The 11,290-nt window shown below is 46.2% G+C and overlaps 1 long non-coding RNA gene across 1 annotated transcript; it reads right to left on the bottom strand.

The window, feature by feature from the left end:
* Window positions 1-5,240: 5,240 nt before the first annotated feature.
* On the bottom strand, window positions 5,241-11,281 carry LOC109321654. The gene is made up of 2 exons (XR_002104128.1): window positions 11,050-11,281; window positions 5,241-7,544 (listed from the first exon to the last, which is right to left on the bottom strand). It is a non-coding gene; the product is annotated as an uncharacterized LOC109321654 (long non-coding RNA).
* Window positions 11,282-11,290: the final 9 nt, after the last annotated feature.

Raw genomic sequence — 11,290 nt, 5'->3', positions numbered from 1 at the left:
TAATTTTCACTCACTTTTTACTACTCATTTTCATTCATTTTTTACTATAGAATAATAATAAGTAGTTCTGTTGCAAAGAACTCAGAACATCAGTGGGGGGTGGGACACACACAACAGCAAGGAATAGGAGATGCTCTGTTTACCAGCGCACCCCTTGGAGTAACTAGGAACAACGGCCACAAACTGATGGAGAGCAGATTTCGGTTAGACATCAGGAAGAACTTTTCCATGGTAAGGGTTGCCAGAATCTGGAACAGGCTTCCAAGGGAAGTAGTACTCTCCCCTACCTTGCAGGTCTTTAAGAGGAGGCTAGACATGCAACTGGCTGGGGTTGTCTGACCCCAGCACTCTTTCCTGCCCAGGGCAGGGGGTCAGACTTGATGATCTGTTAAGGTCCTTTCCAACCCAAACATCTGTGAAAGTCCACAGCCAGTCAGAATGCTTTCAACACTATGAATTCCTATTTAACATCTCTGGGTTTATCCTGTGAATTATGTTTGCACACCCAGTAATGCTAACATTGTGTCAACACCCTGAGACACCCTTGAAAGAATTTGAAGGCACCCCACTGCTCTAGGATAGGAAAATTCCTCAATTTGCTCCAGTCTTACTAGTGGTAATAAAGGGGTATTATAAGGGGTTAAAAAGCTGATAGTTCTTGACAAGGTGGCATGACCTAATACCATCTTTGTGGTGGGGTAAAACAGGCATGTCAAACATGCTTCCTGCAAGCTGGATCTGGCCCACTGAGGTGTGCTATGTAGCCCCCAGGGTTTTTCTCCATCACTGCTAGAGCTGCAGTGTCAGAATGGCCAGAACCTTGGGATTCAATGCCATGACAGAATTTAGTGTTTTTGGTTGATGGCTTTTCCCCCTTGGATGCTGGCTATGCTGACAGTGGCTGCAGCAACTAGGCCTCTGGGGGCGGTGTGATGGTGGTGTTAAATTCCTGACTGCCAATGCTGCAGTGCTGGCAGCTGCAGCCAAAAGCCAAGTGGTTCAGATCCAACCCACAGGGGTCTCTGGTCTTGATCTGGCCCATAGGCCCAAATGAGCTTGACACTCCTGTGTAAAATATTGGCAATACATAACAGGATCTGCCCCTGATCTATTCAGAAAGTGAAGAGAGCCTCCCATACCCATCAAGCATATACTGATATTTCAATTTTCTCTTCTAAATATATAAGGCTTCCAACCTGTTGAAAGGCTTCTCAATTTTAGACAACACTGATAATCAGTACATTTTACTGATTTCAGAGTTTCTGTCCAAGAGCATTGCCAGTTTAGAAGCAGTATTACAACATGTCCAGAAGAATGCTATACAAGTTATGGCCTTTCAAATGGCAAAGCCCAACATTGGATGCTGCTCTTATTGTTCTAATGACTTACACATTAGCAAATTACATCTATTAAGAGTTGGAACCATAGAACAATAGGGCTGGAAGAGACCTAAGGAGAATCTCTTGTCCAATCTTCTACTTAAACACTTGCAGTCAAGCCCTTGTCTAACTAGCTGTCAAAAACTTACAAGGATAAGTATTCCACAGCATCTCTAGGTAAACTATTCCAGTGCTTAACCACTTCTAATAATTAGTACGGTGGACAAAACAGAGCAACAGTCATTAGGGACTTCACAAGACATTAAGTGAATAGAGGTTTATTACATGTGATAGAGTTTTATTTTGCAGGGGGCGGGGAAGAGGTCAACTCTCCATTTGTTTTTGAGTTAGGAGGGTTGTAATGTGACTTTGAACTTGTGCCCAAAGGCTGGGATGGATGCATTTTTCAGACATGTTTAAAATAAAGATGGAGACTTTTGGTTTAACTTTTGTATTCGTTTGGATTAATTGACCTGGTTGCATTCCTTGCAGGATTGATCAACTAAGAAGGGACTCAGTGGGGCTAAACACAAGATAGTGACAGTGTGAGGTTGTGATCAAACTACAAGAAAGGAGCAGTCCTAAAAGAAGACAGAATTTAACATGCATTTCAGAATGAAGGAACCAGCCCTACAATAGTTAACTCAAGAAAATGTGGAGGTTCTAACTTGCAATAAGGTCTCCAGTAAAAGGAACAGATTGTATATAACTTGGTCACAGAAGGCTAATATAATCATACCACAATGTGAAGGGGAAAAAACACCACACTGTATCACGTGTTAATTCTCCTGCAAAGAACGGATTGCTTTTTGGTTTTCTCTGCCTTTTGGTTGATCTCTGTGTAACCAGGCTGTATCTTTGCAATTTTGTCTTCATAATAAGACGGAAAAAAGCACCAATTTTACCATTATCGTCTGTTGGCATGTTAAGTCCTCAAATACTTCAGTTTTTTTATGTTACTACTAGGTAGAAATTTCAGTAGAGGCAGGCTGGAGCAAATCACTAGCACATTTGATCACATCTGGATCCTGTGACTGTAAATATCATACATCTGGAGATCATATGCTGTAGTGGGCATTACAGAGAGGCTCCTTCTGCCTCTTTCAGAAATGAAGCTTAATTTAAAGGTGAGCCCAAGCTAGTTTCATCTGTCACCCTGTAGCGGTGACATTTCCCCTCACTTCCAAAATGCTGGCTGCTTTTTTGTTCTTAGTTCTGCCATTTGTGTTTTGTGTGGACTTGGACAATTAATTGCACTTTTCTCTGCCTCAGTGTCCTCATATGAACATGGGAATTATAACACCAGCCATGATGGGGAAGGGGAGCAAAACTGTCTCATTTACTTTCTTCAGATGAAAGGTACTACCAAAGTGTGAAGTCAAGCCAACCTTTGCAGCTATCTTATAGGAGGAGTACTGAAAACAGCACTTCCTGGTGGTAAGTTTTATTTTTTCTTGAAAAAAATATTTTGGAAAATGGATCCTATATAACCCACTCAGTAGCATTTTCCGCAGTGCCCTCACAGCCACTGGCCTCTGGGGTAAACATACCCACAGGTATACCGATTTTCCACCCCTCACCCCCCCAAATTCTCATCTACAAGAGCAGTAGCACCTGGTCTACCACTGGTGACGCTAGTGATACAAACTCCCTTCCAGCTGCCTGCCTGTGGCTGATGCAGGTTCTGTGCAAAGTAGCAATGTGACCTCTGGCTACAAAAGAAAAGCAGGTCTATGTGAAAAGCAAGATGTGCTAGCATGGGGGTCGGCAACCTGCTGCAAATGTGGGTCACAACTTACAGTCCAGCTATCGCTGAGGGCCACCATTCCCATCTGGCCACTCATAGGAGCAGGGGCTACAGCCTTCCACCCTTCACTTGGGCTGTAGCAGCATGCTGTTGGCAAAATGTGGACTGAATCAAATGGTTCAGGAATCAGCCTGCCCTTAGTAAAATGTAAACTGCATTAGACCTTTGCAGGCTGGATCTGGCCTGCAGGTGATAGGTTGCTGATCCCTGCACTAGAGAATGGGGCAGGCTATGATGCATGCTGTGGTCTTGATTCACTCACAGTATCCAACATTTTAAAACTTGCTGCCATAATTTAGGGACCCACATCCAAATGTAGTGGCACTTTCTATATTCACTGAGGTCAATGTATGCTGCACTGGGCTCTGAAAATCAGTCTACTCTTTTGTAGGTCACAATACTGGGATTTAAAGGCCTAACTTCATGTGTACAATTTTGGCTTCTACAAGATATAGCTATTTGAATCTTAAACTGATCAAAGACTACTTGGGGTCTTCAGTAAAGCAAGGAAAGCTCCCAGGATTTGTGGTGGTAGGACATGAACAATGAAGTTTTAAGAATGATAGAGGACTGCACAAAAAAAGTGTTGTCAGTATTCATTATAGTTTGAAGATTTTTGGGGGGTAGCCTGATATTAAAAGTGAGAAATTAGGCTGGTCTTCTTAATGAGGGTTTCTTAGACTAGGGGTAAGTAGGTAACCTTTTCTGGCTGCAGGCCAGGATGACCCCTCCCAAGTCAGAGAAATGGGCCAAATCCAATGGTTCCATGGGCTAGATCTGGCCTGTAACCTGTTGGTTGCTGACTCATTTTACATAATAGTTTTAGTGGGGGCTAGTAACACCTGCTTAGTAGGATTTAGGCACTGAGGATTTTTGGACAGGAATGGAGCAAAGTAAGTGATGCTCATTTCACCCCCATTTTCTACATTTTATTTTTCGCCTTTTCTTTTCCTAAGTGTCTCCTTTGCTCTTTTCTTCTCTCTGCTACGTTCATTCAGTTTCTTCTTTGTTCTCAACCTTTTGTCTCTCCCTGCCTTCTATATTCTTCCCCAAGCTGGTGCTCACCTCTAATGTCACCTGAGGTGAATAGAAAAAATGAGCAGCAGCCCTTAGTCAGGGTTACAGCCACCTGCCTATGATGGTGGTGTAGCTGAGTTGCCACAAGACCCACCATCAGAAGTGGTGGAAGATATTCAAAACATAGTGCAAACTCATTAAATCCATATATATCCTGGCTTTTTGAAAAATGGACATCTATCATAGATGATGCAATCCTTAACTGCCAATAATTTTGACAGGTGAGCTCTCAAGCATTTCCACCTTTATGCTGTTATAAATCCTGTGTACTAGAAGTGCGTGTACTTGTAGAAACGCTTTTTCATAAGTGCAAGGAAGGAAAGAGGCAACATCAGCAAGTGAACTTCTATTAAGTGAGTTTCTAGTTCAGTTGCAGCACAGTATTCAATTATTGCTTTGAAGTGGGGATGGGATTTTGCCTTAAATGGCAATGATTTTCAAAACATTTTAGTAGGGAAGGCTGTCTCGTAGACCTAAAAAGCAAGTATTTCTTATAAAGAAGGATGTGTATGAGCCATAGGGACAAATCTGCTCTCACAGGGCTGACTTTGGGGATATTCAAAAGAGGCAGAGTTGATTCTTTTAGAACCAAAGACCAGGGGCATCAAACTCACCCTGCACCTTCCCACCTCTCCCCCACCCCAGACCAGATTCAGACTGTGAGGCTTCTTGTTGGTCAGATCCGGACGTAGTGGCAATGGGGCCATTGGAAGGGCAAATATTGGCAGCTGAACCAGTGACAGGGAGCAAGTCAAATGGCAGGAGGATGAGCAAGGATGTCAGCACAGCTTTTGCCCACCCCCTGCCACTGACGGCTATGCCCTCTATGCCAAGCCCTGACCCCTGCCAAGGCAAACCACAAATTCCCTGGCCCACCAAGTGCACCAGAGGCTGGAGGGAACGTCTCTGCAGGCCATACATTTGGCACCCCTACTACAGACAATTCTGCAATCCAGATTTTTTTTTTTTTTCCCCCAAAAGGCCTCCTAGGAGCACCTTGCAGTTCCCCCACAAACTTTCTGCATGCCTGTTCTGTTCCTGAACTTTTTTCCACAGTACAGCCAACCCCAAAAGCTAAAATATTATGCATCTAACACCAAAAAATGTTGTACAATTCTCATAGCCATATTATTTCTGTGGTACCACATTAGTCGTTTTGTGTTCCTCATTCTCAGATCTGACTGTCAGCAGTATATCTCTGCTTTCCTGCAGCTGTGAGTTTCACCCTTTCTGGGTCAGCTCCATGTGGTCCCTTTTCTAGCCCTGGTGTTGCCAGAATGCAGAGATGAGAGGGGAGAGGGAGCAGAGAGGAGCTGACCCATTTTTCATCAGAAGCAGCAGCATAAAAGTGTCCCGAGTTGCTGGGTGTTTTTGACCTCCAGCCTCTACCCTTGAAATGATGGGCTCTCTTCCCCCTTCCTACCCAAAACCCTGTGAGTACCTGAGGGGGGCACAAAGGTGTTCTCTTTGTTTCCTTCATTAGGTGTGAATAGGTGATGTTAGCCAGGAGGGCGTGGGGAGGACAACTAACTGGTGGAAGTACAGGGCAAGGCTAGAAACAGAATAAAGGCCAGAGCTTCTCAGGTGAATGGGAGATGCCAAGAAGGGCTAAAAATAGAATTGCCAAATGCAAGAGGATAACTCTGAGTTACGATAGTCAGCAGCAGCTTCACTAAAGGTTCAAATCCCAGTTGTACAAGGAGGTATACATGCAAGGAGTAAGAAATAGTCTCTATCCCAAAGTGTTTACTATCCCAACAGTGGATGGGAGAAAGGAAGTGTGATCCCCACTTTACAGAAAAGGAACTGAGGCATATGTGATTATTGTGAGAATGTGTGCACACAGCCTGTTCTGGCACAGGCACTTTTGGTGCTTGATATGCAAGTTAAGCTTGGGTATATTGACCATGAGATTATAGGCCTCACTAACTTAATAAACATTCCCTATTTAAAAAATAGCTTTAAAATAAAATAAAAGTTTAAACAAAAACTGAAGATGATAAGTAGAACATAACGGGGTGGGGGAAGGGATGTTGCTGGCAGCTTCTTGGCAAGATGTTAAGGCAATAGAATGTGGCCCGGAAACTGCTTGATTGATAGATAAATACAATAAACAAGGATATTAGCAATGAAAAGGATTTGGGTGGAGACTCTAGATTTGGTTGCCAGTACTATACAAACAAGAAACTAGTCCAGAATGTTAGCAAGTTAAATAGAAAATCATATACATATATGAAGCTGAATAGCTTACATGTAAAAAAGATAAATAAATAAAAAGAAACCAAAATATGCTCATGCAGAATTCTACTTGCCTATTCAAAAGGGATGAATAATAATTTCTGACTAGAAATAACATTAGGGATTTTCTTTCTTTGTCATCTGCTTTTTGAAGGTGGGCGAGTAGATTGTGTGCATGGGCTAGTAGATGTTCATGGTAAATTTATAAAGCGTTTCAATGCATTTAGAGTTCAATGCATGTTTCAGATCGAAACTTTCAAAACCTGAGCAAAAGGTAATGAAATTAAGTTGCCATTGTTCCAGGCAACAACTGTAGTAGTATCATACCTATGGGAAGTTTGTACACGTGTTAGAAATACACTTCTAGTAGTGCTCCATAGAAACTTTTTACTAACCCACATCCTGCATTAAACACCTTTAGAAGCCTGGATCGATGACTAAATAGGTCACACTTAACAGCCTGGTCACATCAGAGCAATAGCCCAGTGACTAGCAGATCATCATCAAAAGTTTTGCTAGACTTGGGCAACAACTGGGACACATTGGAAGGTTAGGGATTTTATCATCAAAACATTGATAAAGTATTTAAATGACACATGGTGTTGCAATAAAGTGATGTTCCGATAGCAGCGTGCTTACTACTATTAGTAACAAGCTTCACTTTCTAGCTGAACTGGTAGATTAGTGACTGCCTCTCCTAATATGACATAATGAAAGCAGAATTAAAAAAAAAACATTTAAATAATATTAAAGTTCTGTTCAGAAAGGAGAAGTCCTCCAAAATAGGTACAGCTTTTGACCTTCATACACCAGGGCCAGACCATGGAGTACAGTATGTGATTTTTATTACGACTTATTTCAGACCTTATTCTCGTTTGTCTTGTAATACCAAACCGAAATTGCTATTTATGTCAGACTGCTGTTTTAGTACACCTGAAGCCAATGTTAGTTCTGTCTGTGGACTCAGCAACACATTCATCCTTTAGGCTACTACTGACATTTAGGATGTATTGGTGTCACAGCAGCTTTCCAATGAATGTTACCTTGTCACGGAGTGGGTGCGGGGGCGGCCGTGATCCCGCTAGCGCCCCCTGGCTAGTCTTCGGTCCTCCCTCCGATGTTTCCGTTCTTTCTCCACCCTCCTGGGTCCTTCCTTCCCCGTATCGTGTCGGGTTCTCGCTCTTCCCTTTTTTCCCCTGGAGGTCTTGGAGCTCGCCCCAGATCTCCCATTGGCAATTCAGCGCCTTCTGAGCATCTTTTCTTCACCCCAAAACTCTACTGTCCCTCGACCAGTGGATCTCCTTCCAGGCCCTTCATAGATTTCCACATAGGCCACCCCTCCTATTCTGGCCTCGTGGATCCTCCTCAGGGTCCTGCATCTGATGTTTCTGGGCAGGCCATTCATATATAATGGAGGTCTTTTCTTAGCCTCCATTCTTTCTTTAACTACCTGCTGTTCCCTCCTTCTCTCCAGACCTTCAGCTTTATCTTTTTCCTTAGGCAGAACTATGTCCCTCTTCACAGAGCCTACTTTGGCCTTTTGCCGTCTCGGCTTAGGGACTTTTGCTGTCTTCCCTTCCTCCATCAAGCTGGGTTCCCTCCGAGGGGAAAATGCGTGCGTCTGTCCCAGTTGTTTCTAACAGCTCTGACCTATGTACAACTCCTTCTACCTTACTCTGCCGCAAGGATAGCTCCCTTAATTGATATCTTAACTGGTCAATCTCCTGGACGTGGCGATCTCAGGTCCCAGTATTTCTGAGCCTCTGACAAAGCTTCCCTCTTTAAGGCTGCCCATTTCTCCTTTATAGAGCCCTCTTCGTTCAGACTCTCCCCTAGCTGTTCTGGGCTCACTCCCTCTTTAGGGCTTTCAGGGTTCCCCGCAACGGGGAGTACCTCCCTCCTTAGGCCTTGTATTAACTTGGCCCCAGTGTCCTCAAGAAGTGCTTCTGCCCGTTTTAACAGCTCTGAGTACCTCTCTCTCATTGAATTCAGTCTCAACAGCTTTCACCTCTCTGGCTAATCGCTGTTCAAGCTCTTCCGGCTTTCCTTTTAGCAAGACCATGATCTCCTGGGTCTGCAATTCACGCTCCATTAGGGCCGTCTCTTTCCATGCTTCAGTTTCCCTGAACTCTTGCACTTCTAAGTTCAGCTGGGTATTGAACTCCTGCGGCCCCTGTATCTTTTTCTCTAGAGCCTGCCCCTCCCACTGTATCTGTTCTTTTTCTGTGGCCAAGTCTGCTTCTCTGCCTGGCCATCCTTTAGCAGAGCCTCACCCGACTGAACCTGCTTACCAAGTTGATCTCCTTCTCCCTCCAGGTCCTGCACCCGAGCTCTTAGCCTCTCATTCTCCCTCTTCTCGGTCTCCCATTCTCCTTCTCGCTCCTGGTATTGATCGCGCAACACTTCATAATTCTTTATACAATTCTTTACTGTTTCCCTGTCGCGTGTGATAATTTTACTATTCTCTTTGGCCAAGACGTGGCCCTCGCTCAACTCTTCCTGTAATTGATTGACCCTCTCCTGCCAATCCTCACGGTCCTTCTGCAGACCGTCTGTTTGGTCCCCCTGGCTGCGGATTTCTTTTTGTAAGATGCCTATTAGGTTTTTGGCTACTTCTAGTTTTTGTTGTGCCTCTAACTGCTCCCGTCGGGCTTACACAGGCCTTCGGTGACCATGTCCTCCAGCTCCGCCTGCATGTGGCACAGCCTGTCCTCCCTATCTTGACTCTTCTTGGCTTCTTGACCCATCGCTCGCTCTAATTTTTTAAGTTTTCTCTGCCTCTGCTATCAGGAGGCGTCTGATTTCTTTCACCGCCCCCTCCTTTTTGCCCGGCGACAAGTGCCACTCTAGGGCGGCTACTTTCACCTCAGTGCTTTCCTTCTGTATTTTAGCAAGTTCCAGCTCCTGTTCAAGCTGAATCACTTGCTCTTCCATCTCCCCCATTCTCAGACACCATCCCAGCTCATCCAGCCCCTGGCCTTCTCTAAACCCTTCCTGGGCCATATCTACTCGAGCTGTACCTTCTGGCTCAGGGCCTCAGTTTTGCTGTGGGACTTCTGAGCAATGGGTACTCTACTCAGCTCTAACTGATGAGCTGTGGTGAGCTTATCTGACTTTATCCATCTGTCTCTGTTCTAGCCCTCTGGGTTCGTTCTCCTTCGCAGGGACACGGGTTCTACCCCCCGTGCACAGCTGGTTTCCCAGCCAATGCACCACTTTGTCACGGAGTGGGTGCAGGGGCGGCCATGATCCCGCTAGCACCCCCTGCTGTGTCAATTACAGGTGGCCCAGCACCCTCTTCTCGCCCACCTCATCTTGATCTTAAAGTTTGGTAAGGGAGGCTGCCTACTTCCACCTTGACACTGCTGGTATTACCTCCATTCCAAGTGGGGTGCCTCAACACCCGCAGCCTTATGGGCAATGCATGCCTCCAACCTCCCCTTCAGCATGCCCCAAGCCTTGCAGCTATTCCCGGGCATTATCAAGCCCTTACACTTACACTTCAATGCCCTACCTGGCACCCCTGAGCTGGTTTCACCACCAGCACCCCCTGTCTGGGGCCTAAGCCACGCCTCTCACACCCGTTGCCCCCTCTGGGGCCTATGCCATGCTTCCCGCGGTCGGGGCTCAGGTGGCCGTAGCTATGCCTGGCCCCCTGACCCTCCTTTGGGGTCTTACGCCCTAGTCAGGCTTTACTCCCGATACTGCCCTGCTGGGCTGGGGTCGGGATACCCCACTAGCTCCGGGGCTCTTCGCTGCCCCCTTTTAGCTCCAGGGCTGGGCCAACACACCCCCAAACAAAGCTGAGCCCTCACCCTCCCTGGGGCCTGTGCTGCACCTCTCATGCTCGTTGCCCCCCCCCTCTGGGGCCTATACCGCATGTTTCCTGTGCTTGGGGCTCAGGTGGCTGCAGCTATGCCTGGCCCCTTGACCCTTTCGTGGGTCGCTTGCCCCACTGGGCAAAATACCACCCTCACAGGCTGGGGTCTGAAACCCCACACACCACGCCTCTCCGGTGCAAACAGCTGTGCCCCACTGGCACTGCTCACTGTGCCACTACTGGGCACCCAGGGCCCCCAGATTATTGGGGAGCTCCTGTGAGACCTCCTCACACCCCTACAGCCTCACCCGGTCCTCCAGTGTAACGGCAATGAAACCACAAGCCAAGCTGCTGCAACATGAACAAGAAGCCTACCGGCTCATAACGCAATCATGAGCCCCCAAGCTCATAAACCCAGCTCCACTCTATGCTGGCCCTGTCTTACCTCCGTCAAAGTTCCCTTTACCCCTGCATCATTGCAGCCAGTCACAGTGGTCAGGCTGTAACCATCAACCCAGGCTCAGGTCACCCACAGAGCTCCTGCTCTTGCAACTGCCAGAGAGGAACTATTAGCTAGCCTGGGCTGTTTATAAAGGCCCGGCCCTGCCCTCTTCTGGCCAGCTGACCAACATTAGTTGCCCTAGCAACCCTCACCTGTGCTGCCCTGTTAATTGGCAACTGTCCTTATTACTGGTGCCACTAAAGCACTCTAGTGCTCTGCTACATACCTGTATTGTGCTACCTGTGTCATCACTCAGAGGGTCACACTGCAGGCTGCCCTGTAGTATAAATATACACATGGTGGCTTTAAATGGGCTCCCTCATGCCAGTAGCAGTCTTTCTGCAGTAGCATGGAGTTCAATAGCAGATTAGTCTGCCATTCTGAGGAGGCTAAAATAATTCATGTGGGCCTCTGTGCAGCCAAAACTGTAGTAACCAAGCTGATTTAAAGTAATCCTGGCATGTCTG

Source organism: Crocodylus porosus, unplaced genomic scaffold, assembly GCF_001723895.1.
Source record: "Crocodylus porosus isolate Cpor-Errol unplaced genomic scaffold, CroPor_comp1, whole genome shotgun sequence".
NCBI lineage: Eukaryota > Metazoa > Chordata > Crocodylia > Crocodylidae > Crocodylus > Crocodylus porosus.
This window is presented reverse-complemented; position numbering and strand designations above follow the sequence as displayed.